This window comes from Rattus rattus, chromosome 6 (genome assembly GCF_011064425.1).
Source record: "Rattus rattus isolate New Zealand chromosome 6, Rrattus_CSIRO_v1, whole genome shotgun sequence".
NCBI classification, from domain to species: domain Eukaryota; kingdom Metazoa; phylum Chordata; class Mammalia; order Rodentia; family Muridae; genus Rattus; species Rattus rattus.
In genome coordinates this window covers 28,904,720-28,923,868 of record NC_046159.1, presented here as the reverse complement: position 1 = coordinate 28,923,868, position 19,149 = coordinate 28,904,720, and the positions used below count along the sequence as shown (strand labels likewise).

The following is a 19,149-nucleotide window of genomic DNA, read 5'->3' as shown; positions in this document are numbered from 1 at the left end:
ACCTCCCCCCTAAGACCGGGCTGGAGGCAGAACTGAAGGGCACAGTCCACTGTGGGTGTTAGCATCAGGCGCATCCGTGTGCAGCCAAAAGCTCTTTATAGCCAGCTCCCAAACCCCAGAGCTCCTGCATCCGTTGCCATGGCACCCGCCACACATGCATCATGGCAGTTAAAAGATGAGTACTCTGACCCACAGCCCCCTTCTTCTTACTTCCCTCTCGCCCCTCAGAGGCCGCCTCCACCAATAAAACCTGCCACATGAGACCTGTCGCTGGTGTGATCTGTCCGGGAGTACACCAGATATTCTAACAGTGGGTGATGCCATCCCTGGGCTTGTGGTCTTAATTTTATAAGAAAGCAGACCGAGCCCGACAGTGGTGGCACGCAACTTTAATTCCAGCACTCTGGAGGCCGAAGCAGGCAGATCTTTGAGTTCAAGGCCAACCCCGTCTACAGAGTGAGTTCTAGGACAGCCAAGGTTAAACAGAAAAACCCTGAATCAGGGAGAAAAAGAAAAGAAAGAAGAAAGAAGAAAGCAGAATGAACAAGCCATGAGGAGCAAGTCAGTAAGCAGCGCCCTCCATGGCCTCTGCATCAGCTCCTGCCTCCAGGGTCCTGTCCTGTTTGAGTTCCTGTCCTGACTTCCTTCAGAGACGGACCCTTTCCTCCCCAACTTGTTTTCAGTATGGTGTTTTATCATAGCAATAGTACCCCTAACTAGGACAGTCCTCATGGTCCAGTCATGGTCCAGTCACCTCTTAAATGTCCTCTCTCCCAGCACTGTGACAATGGCAATTTCCTGTCAGGTGAGTTTTAAAAGAAAGCAGTGTTTCAAACAGTAAAGGACCGGAGGAGAAAACCCTCTGGTGCCCCTGCCCCTCAGCAGACCTCCTTCCATTTATCCCCATGGAAGCCAGGGCTGAAGCAGCAGTGAGTCCCTACTGTGTCCCCAAAGGCATGAGGACATGGCAGCACAGAAAGAAGGGGACTAGGGGAAGTCCCAGACCAGGTCTGACCACCAGTGCCTCTTTTTCCCAAGCTCCTAAGCAGGACTCCAGCCAAAAGCTCTCCAAGGTTCAGCTTTCAGCAATTAAAACATTTGTCAAAGAAGATTTAACCCAGCATTGTGAAGTATTCTGTCAAACGGATTTGGCTCAGTGCTTTTTAAAGTTCTGCAAATTGGCTACTCCCAAAAGTAATTCAATTATGTTACCATGGCTTTAAACAAAAACAGTAACTAAAAAGATGTTGATGGACCAGGAAAAATCATTTTGAACCACAGTCATTACTTTTGAAAGAAAAAAAAAATTTTTATGTCTAACCTGTAGGATGGATCTCTAACATGGAGATTCCGAAAACCCAAAAGTCAAAGGGACAGACGCAAAATAAAAATTTTAAAAAGCAACACCAGACCGTGGAAGTCAGCCAGGGTTTTGAGCCAACCTCCATGAACAGCATCTGCATTCCAGCTCAGCACACCTTGCCTTCGAATCAAAGTCTGAAAGTGCTTATGTAAATCCGAACAGGATGAGACCTGTGTAAGCAGGATGCACTCGCAGCTCTGCATCTGACTGACCTTGGCTGAAGGTGCAGAACAGCAAAAACAGCGTGTTGCCCACATATCGCACATACGTGTGAGAGTGCTGTAATGAAGCCCTTACTTTGCATGTGTGCAGACTTTACTGTTGTTAATGGTGGCCTGAGGAAAAGGGAAGGCAGAAAGCAAACCGGGAGTCTGAGAAGGGCTTGGATGGGTGCGACCCTGAGGAAGTGAGGGCAGCCCATGTGGGAAGAGGGGTAGAGAGCAGGGAAGCCTGTGGGGGTGGGGAGGTTGGGAGGGGTGCAGAGAGGACAAAGAAGCCAAAGGTGAGGGACTAGCAGGAGGCCAGGCAGGGAGGCTAGCCCAGTCTGGCCCAGTGGGCAGGGAGCTTGTTGGAGTAACCAGAACCAGAACCGGTCCGGGAAGGAACAGGAGGAAGGCAGGGAGGACACTAAGGTCCAGAGCGGAAAAGGAGAAATGAGGGTGGTGAGCAGTGCTGCCCAGACTGAGCTGGGACCTGGGTGGAGACAAATGTGGCAACTGTGGAACCTGACAGGTGAGGAAGGAGTATTGCAGCCCGGGCTGGGCCCACCGAGTCAGCGACACAGACTGTTAGAAAACCTGGCTTCTCTGATGAGCTGGTAACTGAAGACCATACCTTGCGACCTCACAAGGCCACAAGTCCTGAAGGCCCCGTCTCCTAGACTTCACCTCACACCTTTTGCACCAGGGACCAAAATGGATCCTTCCACCTTAGGTTTCCCTGAGGCCACCCTATTCTCGGTCCTCTGGGAAGGCATCAACATTACTTGGACTTCTCCTGTTGCTGACTAATAATTAAACAATCTTTTAAAGGATATTTTAGTGAAGCTGGGTTGTACTTTTTGTTTTCCACCCCAAGTCAGCTTAGGAAGAAGGAATTAAGAATCCCTAATTTGGATTTGGAGGGATGGCTCAGTGGATAAGAGCACTGACTGCTCTTCCAGAGGTCCTGAGTTTGAATCCCAGCAACCAAATGGTGGCTCACAACCATCTGTAATGGGATCTGATGCCCTCTTCTGATGTGTCAGAAGACAGCTACAGTGTACTTATGTATAATAAATAAATAACTCTTTTTAAAGAAAGAAAAAATTCCTTCTCTGTGCCCCAACGGTAACTCCAGCTCTTCAACTAAACTCTAGAAAAGAGACCCCACTTTCCAATCGCATGCACCCTTGCCTAGGAATCATGGTCAGGGAGAGACTGCGTGTACTCTAGTAAGCCAAAAAGCTTCCACTAAAAGAACTAGGATGGGTCCTCAGCTTCATCCCCAACAGTAAACAGCAGCCCAGGGGAGAAACTGAAGAGAACACAGGCAAGAACAGCTGCTGAAGGGCTCGCCAATGGGTCCCTGACCCCCTGAGTGTGGCTTTAAGAACAGTCAGTCACTAGGTAATTAGCTGCGTTACCCACCACAAACTTGACGCATGCGTGAAGGTGATCAGTGCAGACTGTGAGCCGATCTAATCAAACGTCCAACTTGACCAGCCGGCTCCTCTCGAGATCACTTTTGAGCCAAATGCTTGGATGCCAAGTGTGGCAGAGAGCCAGGACGATTGCTCCAGGGGACTCAAGATGAAGATGGGTTTCAAAAGGCCACGTCCTCTCTGAGACTGAGCGGGGGTCAGGAGGCCACACGCAAGGCTCCCTCAGAATGACTTCCTCATCTCAGCCATCCACATCCCAATTTCACAAGTTACCCACATGACTGAATTCTTCCAAAATCCTGACAAAACATTTTTTCTAATCCAAGTCTGGTTTATTTCCAAAGGTGAAAAAGCCAAATTATAAAATATTGCAGCGTCTCGATGAAAGTAAACATGGGAGAATTAGGTGCAATATCACGAATGTTTGTAAAAATGCTTCATGGAATGAGGGATTCCCAGGAGCACTTTGTCTGGTTTAAATTATTAACTTATGCTATGATTAAAACCCTGGTCGTATGACTCCTCCAGTTACTCTGAATCATGAGAGAGATTGAAGTGTGGCTGTGCGTGTTGACAGCTTGGTCAACTGCAGCCCTTTCCCATTTGGAATGAGAGCCTCCTGCCCTCACCTGAGGCCCCGAAACATCAATGTGTGCCCTGTGGGACCTTGAGAAACTTCAACCCCACATCTGCCCTGGACCGAAAGTCAGTATGGATTTGTGTGTGTGTCCTCGTGCATGGGAGGAAGCGTGGAGAGGTAAGGGTGGGAACATGGGGGTGGGCGTTAAACCGTAGCTCAGAGGAGAGCTGGTGAGGGTCAGCTTCCTCTTTTAACGAGGAGGGTTCTGGGAACCTAACTCAGGTCATGAGGCCTAGCACGGAGCCCTGAGTAAGCTCACTTGTGTTCTTATGTCTGGAGGATAAACTCAGGACTTGTACACACGAGGTGAGCTACATACCCAACCCATTCCTAGCCCTCTGCGTTTATCTTTGAAATGCCCAAGACAGAGCTGAAGACAGAGTACGATGATTCATAACGACTTGCACGGAGTCTCTTGGGATCTGCCTTTGGGGTTATTGAGGGGCTATTGTCACACTGGTGTTGGGTTGCTTTGTCAAGCACATCCTTCCATGATGGCTCTCAAAGAAGGATTTTGTAATTCTTTTAATACATTTTCCTTTTTTATTTTTTCTTTGATAATTCCTTCCTTCCCTTCCATGTTTTCATCCTCCTCCTCCTCTTCTTTTCCACTTCTCCAATTAGCACTGCCAGTTGATCTAGTTCAGCCAACATTGCTCTTGTGCATGTAACCTCAGCTACAGTGAGTTCCCAAGTGCATCAGTGGTGTCATGCCCAGAAGACAGCATTCCTCAAAGCTCCCCCAGAAGACAGCATTTCACAGCACTCCCCCCACCACAGTGTTCCTCCCCATCACAACAGTCCTCTCTATCACAGCACTCTCCCATCACAGTGCTCCTCCCCCACCCCAGTGCTCCTCCCCACCCCGTACTCCCCATCACAGTGCTCCCCCATCACAGTGCTCCTCCCCATCACAGTGCTCCTCCCCATCACAGTGCTCCTCCCCATCACAGCACTCCCCATACAGTACTCCCCATCACAGTGCTCCCCATCACAGTGCTCCTCCCCATCACAGCACTCCCATACAGTACTCCCCATCACAGTGCTCCCCCATCACAGTACTCCCCATACTGTACTCCCCATCACAGCGCCCCCCCATCACAGTACTCCCCATACAGTACTCCCCCTCACAGCGCTCCCCCCTCACCGTGCTCCCCCATCACAGTGCTCCCCCATCACAGTGCTCCTCCCCATCACAGTGCTCCCCCATCACAGTGCTCCCCATCACAGTGCTCCCCCATCACAGTGCTCCTCCCCCTCACAGTGCTCCTCCCCATCACAGTGCTCCTCCCCATCACAGCACTCCCCATACAGTACTCCCCATCACAGTGCTCCCCCATCACAGCACTCCCCATACAGTACTCCCCATCACAGTGCTCCCCATCACAGTGCTCCCCATCACAGTGCTCCCCATCACAGTGCTCCTCCCCATCACAGTGCTCCTCCCCATCACAGTGCTCCTCCCCATCACAGCCCTCCCCATACAGTACTCCCCATCACAGTGCTCCCCCATCACAGTACTCCCCATACAGTACTCCCCATCACAGTGCTCCCCCATCACAGTACTCCCATACAGTACTCCCCATCACAGTGCTCCCCCATCACAGTGCTCCCCATACAGTACTCCCCATCACAGTGCTCCCCATCACAGTGCTCCCCCATCACAGTGCTCCTCCCCATCACAGTGCTCCTCCCCATCACAGTGCTCCCCCATCACAGTGCTCCTCCCCATCACAGTGCTCCCCCATCACAGTGCTCCTCCCCATCACAGTGCTCCTCCCCATCACAGTGCTCCACCCCATCACAGTGCTCCCCCATCACAGTGCTCCTCCCCATCACAGTGCTCCTCCCCATACAGTACTCCCCATCACAGTGCTCCCCCATCACAGTGCTCCCCCATCACAGTGCTCCTCCCCATCACAGTGCTCCTCCCCATCACAGTGCTCCTCCCCATCACAGTGCTCCTCCCCATCACAGCGCTCCTCAGTCCTCCCCATCCTCTAGCTCTCTCATCCTTCCCACCCTCTCTTCCTAAATGTTTCTTTAGTCTTGGGTGGGATGTACTAATACAGTTGTCCATCCAGGGCTGAATGCTCAATATTCACTTTCTTTCTGCACTTTGGCCCCTAACTGCTACCCACTGCAGGGAGAAGCAGTCTGGCCTAGCTTGAAAGCAGCACTAAACTGTATGTGTAAGTATTAATATTTAGAAGGTAGTCTGACAACATGTCCATTTAGCAAGACAACAGTAGTAGGACCTGTGACCTTAGCCATGGCCAGGCGTGAACTCCCCCTAGGGACAGGCCTCAAACTTGACTCTGGTTGGCGAACGCTGCTCGCCTTCACGCCTCGCACTGCGCCAGTCTCTCCACATTTTGTCACCTTCGTTCAGTAGAGTGCTCCTTTCCACTTCAGGCCACATTAACAGCTCTCTTTGGTCAGCTGTAGTCACATCACTCAGTTTTCTCTCAAGCCATAGCCCTGCAAAGAACTGCTTATTCGATTTGCTCAGAATTCACTGAGATCCTCGGATCTTTGTTTTTGCATCAAATTAACCTGTATAATTTTCTTTTCACGGTGCTTTTGTCTGATGTGAACGGGAACGTGTCGACTGTTTTCTTTTTCTTTGGGGGGTTTTCTGTTTGGGTTTGTTTATTTGGGGTTTGGTTTTTGTTTCTTTCTTTGTTTCTGTATGTGTTCTGATGTCTCTGGAACAGTTTAAATGACAGGAATTCACGATTCCTTTAAAGGCAAAAACTTTTTAGTGGTCATGTTGGTTTCCTACTATTATGACATCACCCTAAATAATCAAGCCTAAAGGTACAAAAGCTGATTTGAATGCACAAATTCTTTGGTTTCTGCCCATAGACATTTGGCCCATTACTTCTGGGGTTGGGTAGCACAGCAGTTCATGAAGGCTGCATGCTACAAAGAGAGCTGTTCACTTTATGACAGGCAGAAAGAAAGAGAGAGGAAGGGGAGGGGCCGTGCCCCAGTATCCTCTCTGGGCATGCTCCCCAAAGGCCTGTCTTTTTTTTTTTTTTTTCCTAGTAGAATCTACTTCCTAATAATACAGTAGTGCAGTGGTCTGGGGACCAAGCCTTTGACACTTGTCCTTTGGGGATATTTGGGACCCCAACTACAGCAGAGTCTATTGGGAGAACTTTTGGACCCTGTATTAACTGCAGGAATGATTCTTCTATAAGAACAAAAACGAAGAGCCCACACGAGGTTCCTCTAGCACTAAGGAAGGCTCATCCACGTGAGAGACCCTGTTTGGCTGTTAATTGAGTATCGCCCACGTGAGACCCTGATCTCAGCTGTTTGAAAGGCTCACGCCGTTTAGTAGCATTGACGGGCCTTCCTGATCGTCACCACTTCAACTGAAGTGGGAGGAGATAAACACACGGGACCCTAGAACCCAAGGATAAGGCAGTTTCCCAAGATGCACCTGGCCCTCTAACTCTGGAACCCCCCAGAACACAGTGGTCTCCCGGTGTGGAAGGCCGCGCTCATACCAGGACCAAGACGAGAACAAAGGATAAATGAAGGAAGAAACAACCTCAGGAATGCTGGTGCCAGGGCATGAGGTTTCCTGGAGCTGATCCTGAAGGAAATGGGAAGCCACTAAAAATGAGGCAGTGGGGGGGGGCAAATTAACAGCAGGTTGGCAGGAAGGATGGCATGGTCGAATTTAATTGAAAGAGACTGAGAGGCCTGCTAGTCCTCTGGAGTTCGTGCCAAATGTGATGATTTAGCAAGACGGGAGACGACTGTACACTGCCAGGAAGTGTCTCTGGCGGCGGCGGCAGCTGTGTCCTTCCTCTGGACAAACTCGACAATAGACCCATCTTGAACATCCTCGCCATCTTGAAAATCCCCTGACCCTGCCAGAATGTCGTTTCACAGTTAATTCTGTTTCATCTTCCCGGTGTTTCTAAGGAGAAGCTAATGGCATTGCCGCTCCCACGCACATGTAAGTGGGATGATATTTACTAACCACAGGTAAGCCATAGGCTATAGGCATGATTGAGTATGTAGTATTAAAGTAAGCATTCAAGTTCTGCAAAATTTTCTATTCCAACCATCCACGCTATGTGTGCATATACTGTCACATAGAAAATAAGATTACTTCCATTTGGTGTGCCAAATTATATGAAATAGGCCAAAATAGTATGCTGGTCATGGTTGTCAGGCTGAAGTAGGCTGGTTTTAATGAAATAAACCAACGCAGAGTACTGCAGGCTTTAACCCAGTTCTTGAAGCTATCCGCATCACCTCGCCAACAGTTTCCCAGGCTTGAAGATCAGAGTCTTTACCGTAATTTAATTACAGCTACACTCAAGACAGGTGGCGCTTACAGAGTTTCCAGGTTTGTTTCATAAGTGACTTTCCAACACAACCCTGCCAAGTGATTCTTAGCTTGTTATACTGAGAAAAACAAAACAAAAACATTGAATGAGCCCACTTAAATATCCCAACTTAAGGGTGCTGGCCAGCAATTCAAAAAAAAAAAAAACCAGCCTGAAAAAGCCACCCAAAACATTATTTTAAGCTTACATAAAATATATACATATAAATGTATAATATATGCATTATACATATATATGTATAATGTGTGAACACACATGGACATATGTGTATAGTCTGAATAAGTTATTCCACTTGGGGTGATAATGGTTCCCCCAAGAACCATAGACTATGTAGCAAAAGTCCCAGCGCCAGGCGTGAGAAACTTCCCTTCAAGTTGTTGGCCAGTGGAGTCAAAGAGACTCTCAAGACAGCCTGGGCCTTTGCCACTGCCCTCGGTTGCCTTCCAGAACTTGACATTCAGATGCTATTATTGCAGAGAACACCACAAGCTTCCAACTCGGGACTTAGAGGACTCAAGCTGGGTCTAATCAGGAAGCCTCCTCCTTGAGGACTAGATCTCGTAGCACCAGAAAGTACCAGAAGAAGCTGCCAAGAGAGAAAAGCAATGGCTCATCCTACCCAACCCCAAAGCCTGCAAACCACAGCAGTGACCACTATGGCCAGAGGTCCCCAAGGGCAGTCCTTATATTCTGAGGACAACCAACAACCCTCTAACTGGATGTAAGACCCACTTGACAAGAGGGAAACCATGCCTGGTCCTGTAACTCAGCCAACCATTGGCTTGTGGCTGGTGAGTTCGTGCGTCTCAGAGGGGAATCTATACCGATGCTCTCCTAAACCAATATAATTCCTAACTACATTCAAAATACTTATCCTTACACCCACATGCAAATGTGACCCTGGCCCCTCATCAAAGAAGCTTCTTGTAGCATACAGATGTCATTACAGAAAGCCACGGTGGTCAAAACATAGACTGGAGTGCCCAACACCAACTGATTCTTCTATAGCACAACCCATACACCTAAGGTTCAGGGAACATCCCAGAAAGATAGGGAATGGGTGTATAAGAACCAGAGGACCTGAACATCTGCTGTAAGATAGTGTCTTTTATTCATGATTGGGAATCTGTACCCATAAAATCTCAAAACTGTGATCACCTAAGTAAACAAGACTTACATGAGACAACCTAGTGGACATGTCACTATGGATAGGGAAATCTCACAACACCCTTTAGACGAAGAGCTATAGCCAACTAAAGTCTGGGGAGACAGAGAATGATTTTTCCAAGAACGAGGCCCCTGATAGATTATCCAGTCCCAAGTGGTCAGTCCTAAACACACACATAAACCAGTGACACTAAATGCATTTGGCAGACTGTGTTAGTGTGTGGGGGTAGGGGGGCGAGTAATAAAGAATGAGAAATAAGACGTCTTGAATTTGAAAAACTGTGAGGGAAACACAGGAAGAGTTGGAGGAGCAGAGAGAGGATGAGTAATGTAAATACAACACCCACGTAGGACGTCCTCAAAAATTAAATTCTAAAAATAAGCACAAGTAAATAAAAATACATTTTAATTTTAAAAAAATAATGGCTAGCCTTTTTTGAGATAACTTGCTAATTTGCGTCTCACCTCTTAAGAAGTCACTTGATGGTTCACTCAATAAATAAGTGCTAAGGGCCTGGCACATGACAGACATTGTCATAAGCCCCTTGGGATAGGTGATTTGTGAACTGAACAGTCCTGACAGTGGGGATAAATGTCACAACCTAAGAAACAGAGCAGCCCAGGGTAGTGGTGGGAAGGGTAAAGGACAAGTTGTAATATCACTGATGGTGGAGATTGGCCCCTAGACAAAAACTACATCTGAGGAAAGGAATGAAAGAGAAAAATCTAAGAGCGGTGACCCCAACTAGCACCGACAGTGTGCCCCAGCACACTGGCCCTCCAGCAGGCCACTGGGATCACACAGGAATAAGAGGGACATACACGCATCAGAGGTCAGAGAGAGGTGGATGTAGTGTGGACCACTGAAAGGTCTCCAGCCTCTGCTTGCCGTGAGTCTAAGACCTCGCAGGATCCTGGGCAAAGGAGAAGGAAGCATAGACTTGCGGTACAGGGGCGACCATCCCAGTCCTGGTCTGCAGTCTGCAGCTGGAGGAAACAAGCACCAACAGGGCTGCCTAGAAGCTCTTCAGTAATCTTCAGGAGCAACAATGTGGCGGTGTCTTTAGATAAACATCAGCAGAAGGAGGGGACAAGGTTGGGTTCCAGAGCTCTTTTAAAAAGAAAAACTCTCAAAGCTCCTAATAAGTGAAAATGTTATCAGTTGCTCTGGAGGTCCAACAGAACACAGTACAGGAAATCAAGGATCCTGCTATGGAAGCACCTTCCACTGAGTTGGTCTGTTTGGAATGCTTCCATGGAGAACTCGGACCCCTGCCTTGGGGTTGCAAGCACAGGTTTTCAGAATACAGTGAACCCTGTTATCCAGAATGCCATAAAGTATTTATTTCCCTTACAAAATTTTCAATCAGCTGGGATTTTTTTTTAAGTCAACATATAAAATGTTGCATGTTTGTGAAATACCACGTGACATTTCTATACACAAAGACATTATGTAACCTTTGAAGCAATATCGGCTCAGCAGGAATTTTAGACAGAGCTAAGACATTAAGAGATGCTCAACTTGTCACTAGAGGAGTTTGAGGGGTCGAAAGCATTCTTTTAATTCCAGGGTCAAAGTTAGTACATGAACCAAGACCCTTGGGGAATTTGAGCAAGAACACATCCTTGGAAACAACCACAATTCCTGGAGCCAGACCCCTGCCTGACAGAACCCAGCATCCCCAGGGATGCTCTCTGGATAGAACTGAGAGAGGATCCATCACTGACATCTCCCAGGGTTCTCAGGGCCCCACAGCACACCAGCAACCCTCAGTTCTCTCCAAAACCAGCTTAACAGTTGGGAGTCCACAGAAGTCCTCGGCAACTGATCCGGAGATTTGCACCATATTTCTGTAAAGAGCAGGAGAGAGAGTGCTTTATGCTTTTCACTCATACAACATCCGACAGGATTTCTCAGCTTTGCCATTGTAGGTTAGATGCAGCAAAGGTAACCGGAAAAGAAGTGAGCACAAATGTGTTGAAATAAAACTTTATTTATAAACACGGAAACTTGATTTTTGTCTCATTTTCAGCTCTCACAAAATGTGATTGACTATTTTCAATCACATGAAAGCTGAGAGACAAGGCAATTAACAGCAGTTACTGCTTTTGCAGAAGGCTCGAGGTGACTTCCCGTACCCACGTCAATCTGCTCGCAACCGCCTGTAAGTTCAGTTCCAGGGAATCAGATGCCCTCTTTCGACCTCTGGGAAAACACATAGGCATAAATTAAAACTAAATAGATGTTTTTAAATTAATTTTTTTACCTAAAAATCATTTCTGATCTTGCTGCCCAGCATAAGCTGGATCTGGTTTTCTGGCAGTAGTTCAAGGACCCCTGGCCCGAATCCTGGGCCCCAATTAACTGGGCTGGAAGGGAGACTCCTGCACCCTGAGCCCTTGCTCTCTGGGGACAACCTAATAGGCACAAAGAAATGTGAGGCTGGATGTATGGCAGTAATGACTATTGTAAATCCATTGTGCCGAGGGCAGGCCACCCAGGACTCAGTGATGCAGCCCAGTGATTACAAGGCAACTCAATTTCCTGGCTCTTTGCTGCCACCTGCTGGAACATTATTATAATGTTATTCGGCTCAGCACCCACCAAATTTGAATCGCATCCCTTGGAGTTTTGTGATGCTTCGATTGGAACTCTGGCCCCGGGTCCAGAAAATACAAAAGAAAAATAAATAAATTCACAGGGGTCACAAAACTCACCAAGTAAATGACAAAAACGTCTTCATTCCATAGCTTACTAGTACAGCAGTTTTCATGCAACCCCTTTGGCAAACCTCTGTCCCCAAAAATATTTTCATTACAATTCATATGGGTGGGGGTCATCACAGCATGATAAACTGTGTTAAAGGGTGGCAGCATTAGGGAGCTTGAGAACACTGTGCTAATATCAGGGTGAGGGGATCCAAAAGGGCAAGTGGAGGAAGGGAAAAAGAAGTCTATGTATCCTCAGTTATGTGAGCTGTGCTGGTACAAGAGGCGTTCTGCAAACGGGCGGTGTTCCCTGCTACTGAGAAACCTATAACCATGCTTTGGCCATATACGTGTGAGGAAGAGTGATATGAGTAGCAACGTGCGGCGGCGTAGGAGAGGGCAAGCTCGTGCACCAATATGGTCAAGCACTAGATGCTGCTAACTCTGAAAACATGGCTAGGAACATCAGAAGCACTGACGAGACTCAACTTCACTCCCACCTAACTGCAAGCCAGCGCCTACCATCCTCCTGCTGTGGTTTCTCCGGCCCTTAGTGGGAAGCACGTGTCTGGATGCTGCTGCCTCGTAGAGACTGTGCTGTAACGCCATCGTAATTCAGATCAGCAGTCCTGTAGCAGGAATGCTCGAGATAAAACGGAAGGTGAGGGGCTGGCAGAGGGAGTTACATGTAACAAGAGCCCCACAGAGGGTCAGTAAGATCAGGCTTCCTGGACCCCACATCAAATTGCCAGTGTCAGGGAGAAAGGTCAGGGCTGAGACCAAACGATATTTACAATGCTATAAAAAGCTGTGGGGCTACTGTCCTTTAAAACCTTACCACTCACTAGGAAATCAGGGAATGCAGAAATAGGGGTGCCCTGCTCCTCTCTGGACATTTCAAGCACTTACAGACATGAAAAGAACAAGTCAAGATCCCACACAAAGTAGGTGTGACCCACAGAAGGTCATAAAGCCATGGTGTCTGGACTCGGACAGCCCCGTGTCAGACCTGGGGTCTGGGCAGGGAAGGACAACATGTGCAAACATCAGATGCAGTTCTAATACAAAACTGTCCCAAAGAAGAGCAGCTAGATCCCAGCGACACAGGACACGAGCTGTGGCACTCTGTAAAGAGTGTCTTTACAGAACAAAAGACAAAGTGGCATCATTCACAGCTTCTCATTCCAAACCCTGCTCTCAGGTGTGAGACCAAAGACTTGAAAAGATAATGACAGAAAGATCAAAAGGTTGGTCTGTCCATTATCCCGTGCACGTATGTGGCATGAGAAGCCAAGGGTGTCTTTATCTTTCTAACTTTGTATGTATGTCTGTTTGTGTCTCATAGGCATGTCTGTCTATATATCTGTGCAAGCCTCCATCTGTAAACAAATATGTGTGCCATGTGTCCCCGTGTCTCTGTGTGTCTCTCTGCATGTTACTACTCCTATGTGAATCTCTGTCTCTTAAAGTTCACATGTATCACCATCTCTTTGTGTGCATCAATGTACACCTCTCTGTGTGCCCATCTGCTGTGGTTTGAATAGGTTTGGCTCCCATACATTTATGTGTTGGAATGCTTGGCCATAGGGAGTGGCACTCTTATGAAGTGTGGCATTATTGGAGGAGGCGTGGCCTCGGAGGGGCGTGGCCTTGTGGGAAGGGCGTGGCCTTGTTGGAGGAGGCGTGGTCTTGCTGGGGTGTGGTCTTGGGAGGCGTGGTCTTATTGGGGTGTGGCCTTGACGGAGGGGCGTGGCCTTGTTGGAGGGAGTGTGTCTCCATCTGTGTGTTCTTATCTGTATGTCTTGTGTATGCCTATGTGCTTCTATGTGCATCCATGTTCTCTGCTGATATGCTTGTATGAGTACAGCTCTGCCTATTTGTATCATCATTACATATCTGTCTCTTTGTGTATCTGTGTCTCTGGAAGTGTCTCCATGTCGGAGTTTCCGAGTGTGAAAGTGTCTCTGTGTCTCCATCTCTGAGGTCTCTGTGGGAGCCCCTGTAGATGAGGGAGGAAGAACTGACTGGAAAGCCTCTTCCCACAACTACTTGGACAGAGTCTGGCCAGGTCTGCTGCCGCACACACAACCAAGCTCCATCATGAAGGTGTAAAGACTGTCTAGGAGTAAGACATGTGCCATCAGTCACGGGAGATGGGGGACAAAGGGGCGGTAGGAAGCAGAAAAAACAGAGGACCCTTACAGCAATCCTCTCTCCACCAGCAAAGCATGGGGGTATAGCCCTAAGTTCAAGGTGACTGGGAAGCTGGGCACCACTGACGATCTAGACAGTGCAGGAACTGGGGTGTGTGACATTCATCACGGGAGTCCTCAAAACCATCTTCCATGGAGGTTTAGAAGTGCCCACGCTGTTCTTGCCACAGCACATCTCTGCCCATATCACCCAGGGACTCCATTCCAGAACCTTTCCCAGCCCTCTGTGAAAGCCCCAGAAGTTGCAAACGTGAGGGAAATAGGCAGGTCAACAGAAGCCTGAAGAAACCAAGGCCCAGGAAGGAAGCAGTCGTCCCCGGGCACCAGGTAGGCACTCTATGGAACCTGGAACTCCCCTGGCAGAATCCACCCAAATAATAAATGAAGGACAACCATAAAAGTTTAGCCCAACATGCCTAATTCATCACCCGAGTGGAAGACAGCCCTAAATTGGTTGACTATCATTCTCAGGCCCAAAGGAAAAGCTAGTCTAGCATCACTAAGAACTAAGATACCCAGGTCCAGTTGGGGTTATTGGCCCAGCAAGGAAGTTTCTGTCCGTTAAAGTAGGATGGTAATTACCTTCCCTCTTCACGTGGGAAAGAGCCACCTTCCAGTGAATTCTTCCTCCTCCGAGCCGGGTTGTCCTACGAAGGTAACAGATAGCCAAAGAAAAGGGACAAAGAAAGTTCCATCTTTCTTCTTTTATAATCTTTGCTCCAGGTTGGAGTTAAAAATCCAAACTCAAGGGCCTGGGATCCCACTCTTGCCTCATGACCACTGCCGCGGTAGAATTGGTCTTGTACGTGCCCGCAGCGCCCCCTGCTGCTGTAAGGGCAAAAAGGCTTCTGGGCTTGGGAAAAATTTCCGCCTCCTGAACACTTGTTAGGGAAGCCCCTAGGTGAAGCAAGAAAATCTCTAAGAAGTCTGGAAATTACCGTGTACCACATACAGACTCGGACCTGAGCGCACACAGAAGCCCAAATACAGAACAGCGAGGTCAACTATGGGCACCAAGAGCGACCTGCACCTCAATTCAGAGATCGCCTACACAGAGTGTCAGAAGTTGGCTCTCTTGGGAGCCCCAGGAAATGGCAAGCTTGTGAAGGGAAACCCAAAAATGTTCTACCTGGGTAGAAATACCTCTGAAGAGTGGAAGCAGGAGCAGCTGAAGCCGCACAACAGGAGACAAAGAGCATAACGCCACTCGCCCCCAACCTCCCCCAGCTACTTCAAAAAGCCGCCCTGGGCTAAATTTCAGATTATGTATTAACCATAAAATCAGCTGTGTGACTATTATGGCTGTGATCTCTACATCCCAAGAAAGACCTCAACTATTCTTAAACACAGATGAGACTGCCATAAAACCTTTGAAATGACTGTCGTTGCTTTCCGCCTATTTCAGAAATAAAAATCAGAAATAAAAATAAAACAAATGAAAATAAAGTTAATCTAAGTCTTGTTTGATAAGGAAAAATGAGGACAAAAAGAAGAGAAAGGAAGCAGGTCATTGTATGCCCTTATAGAGTGACCGTATACTTCAACATTATTACTACCATCGCCATTAAATTTCATAAATGCAAATTGGGAGAAATTAAGGAGACACGAGAACTGTGTGAAGTGTGGGGCTCTGAGTTGAATCTTGGAACATAAAATCAACCACATTAAAAAACTAATTACATTTAAATAGCCAGAAACTTATGCTTAAATATTAGTCTGGCATGTTGTAACAATGTCCTTTATGTTACAATTCTGTAAGTGTGTACTATTAGAAGAAGCAAAAGGCATTAAATTTTTGTGTTGCTTTGCAAACCTTTGGCAAGCCTATAATCATTTTAAAAATTCTTTCAAAAAACGTTAAACAACTGGGGCTGGAGAGATGGCTCAGTGGTTCAAGAGCACCATCTGCTCTTCTGGTGTGTCTGTAGAGTTTGTATTTCTATACATAGTTCAATTCTTAAATAACCTTTTACCAAAGGATTCTCCGAAAAACTGTGGTCTCTATTATTTCCTGCTGCTATAATAAGAACAAGTAATTTACAAAGTCTAGAGATGGATTTGCCTTGTGGCTTCGGGAGGGTGGGAAGTTTAAAAGGCATGGAACTAACTCCTGGTGATTGGCTTCTCGCTGCACCATAACATCACCTGCTTCAAGCATGCTCACTGGGATCTCTCTCTCTCTCTTATGCAGTCACTGGAGTCATCATGAAGTCCCACCCTCATGACCTCATTTAATCTCATTTACCTCATCTGCCAGCCAGTTTTTATGGCAACTTGACACAGGGGAGAGTCATTCTGGAAAACGGACTCTTAGTTGAGAACATGTTCTTACCAGACTGACCTGTAGAAAAGCCTGTGGTACATTTTCTCAACTGATGATTGGTGTCGGTGGGCCTATCCTGTAGGGGTGGTGCCGCCCCTGAGTGATAATAGTGGTCCTGGATGGTATTAGAAAGCAGGCTAAGCAAGCCAGGAACCAGCATTCCTCCATGGCCTCTGCATCCAGAGTTCCTGCCCCCGGTTCCTGCCTTAAGTTCCTGCCAATTTGTCACATGATGAACTACAATAAGAGAAAATAAACTCTTGCTTTCCCAAGCTGCTCTTGGTAGTACTGGGGTTTTTGTTTGTTTAGTTAGTTGGCTGGCTGGCCGGCTGGCTGGTTGACTGGTTGGTTGGTTGGCAGTTTGGTTAATTGATTGGCTCACTGGTTTATTAATTGGTTTTGTTTGGGGGGTGTTCTTTTTTTGTGTGGTTTTTTGTTTTTGTTTTTGCTTTTGTTTTGACAGGTTTCTCTGTGAAATTCTAGCTATCCTGAAACTTGCTCTGTAAACCAGGCTGGCCTAGAACTCGGAGGTCAGCCTGCTTCTACCTCTGAGTGTTAGGATTAAAGGAACATACCACCAAATCCTGACTGGTCCTAGTGTTCTATTACCAAACTAGAAAAGAAACTAAGCTACTTCCCAAGGGCCTCAACTTCAAATGCCACTAAATTTCCCAACATCTGAACCTTGAGGAACATATTCAAATAGTGGCAACCATGCTAATCATTTGGAGGCTCAACCAGACCTTGTATAACAAAAAGAAGTCGGCCACCTAGCCCAAGGTCCTCCAATCCCTCTTCTACAATTCATGAATCCACAGTCCCACACAGAGCTATCTTGAGATCCTCAGAGAAAATTCCAGATCCAAGGGTCTGAACTGAGGTGTCAATTATGGGAGAAACTGGCAGTTAACAGAATCTGAAGAGCTACATTGTCTACATCCAAATTTCAATCACACTTTACTTCTGGCCATTCGTAAGAGGCCTTCCTACAAAATGGGTGACAGACGTTCAGAGCCCTGTACCATGCCTTTCTCATTTTAAGAGAATGACACTAACAAAGGTCACTTCCCATCTGTAAGTCAAGCAACACCCCCAAGTACATCTTGAAAGGGTCCTAACTGCAGCCTTCCAAGCTTAGTGACGCCAACCAGGATAGTCAGGTCTGGATGATAATGCCAAACAAGAAATGGCAGTCTGTCCCGTAGCCCTGGGAAAAGATACAAACACAGACGACATTCAGTCATTACCACTTCCCACACTTCTACTACCTTTATATGCTGCTCCAGCAGGAGAGAAGACCATGGCTCGTTAGAGGGCAGAACCACATAGCAAGAGTGAAAATATGGCTGAAGCTTAACCATAGCTTTTGATTCAAATAGTTCTGGGGAGACGATCAGTGATGGCCACCTAAGGCTCATGCAGGAAAAACATTGTCCTGAGTTACCAAATCAGGTACCATGAACTCAAACTCAATACACTTCTGTGTGAAGGAACAGAGCGGTGACTTCAGAGAACCAGACGTTTACATGATTTCCAGCCCCAAGAAATAGGGACTAGGTCAAAAGACATGGCATGATCTGGGCAGCGGTGGCCCATGCTTTAATCCCAGCACTCAGAAGGCCGAGGCAGGTGGATCTATGAGTTCGAGGCCAGACTGGTCTACAGAGAGAATTCCAGGGCAGTCAGGGATACACAGAAAAATTTTGTCTCCAAAAACACAAAAACAAAAAGACACTGCCATGGCCCTGGCCAAGGGTCCATGAGCCTTTCCAGAGAATTTCACCAAAGTATAGGTTCTCCTTCTCAGATGAGCCCAGCAGCTCTAGGTGGTCACTGAGCATGAGGGCCTGAGAAAGTCACCTCTCTCCTGAGCCCTGGCCTCTGTGATGTAAGAAAGATGTGAGATGTGGAATGTGAGGTCATTGCTGGGGGGGGGGCTCAGCTGCCCCCAGGCTATGAGCCTGCTCTTCTGTGAGGAAATAAACGCAGCCCTGAGGCAGGATGGAAACTGTTCTCATAAACTCTTCCAGGACAAGAAGGATGACAGGAAGTGGAGGCTCCTCTTTCCCTAAGCTGCCCAGCCCACGGAAGCTTCTTGAGTAGGCACTCCACTCACAGAAACTGAGAGGCCTTTCCAAGCCAATTGTTCATTTCAGAAATACAGACCCTGCAGTTCTCATTTCACTAGTATACACTCGTCTAAGTTTCCTCCTGAAGAAAATAATTTGAATTTTTATATATATATATATATATATATATATATATATATTTCAGAATTCTTAGATATTATACATATTCTGAAATAATTCTGAGTGCATATATATACATATATGTGTATATATATATATATATATATATACACACACACACACACACCTCATGCATTTTAGGACCTTTGACACATATTTCAAAACATCAAATCAAAACTGTAGAGACCAAAGCCAAAAATAAAACAATTTCCCAATACTTTAGCATAAATGGCTACATGAGTCTGGTTTTTAGTGACTTGCGATGTCCAACACAGACATGTGACGCTGAAACAAATGGCCAAGCTATATTTCAGTCTCTACCCAGATGTAGACCCCATGTTCAAGGCACACAAGGTAAGACCCAACCACTCTCCTTCCAACTACTTTAACAGAAGCCACCTGTCTCAGCTGAGCAGCCTCTCTGGAGACTGGCCCCGCCCCTGACAGTGTATTTCGGTACATTGTCTTTG

At 47.0% G+C, this 19,149-nt stretch overlaps 1 pseudogene; it reads right to left on the bottom strand.

Moving 5' to 3' along the window:
• Positions 1 to 12,503, bottom strand: part of LOC116904253 — an 83,328-nt pseudogene extending 70,825 nt beyond the window's left edge.
• Positions 12,504 to 19,149: the final 6,646 nt, after the last annotated feature.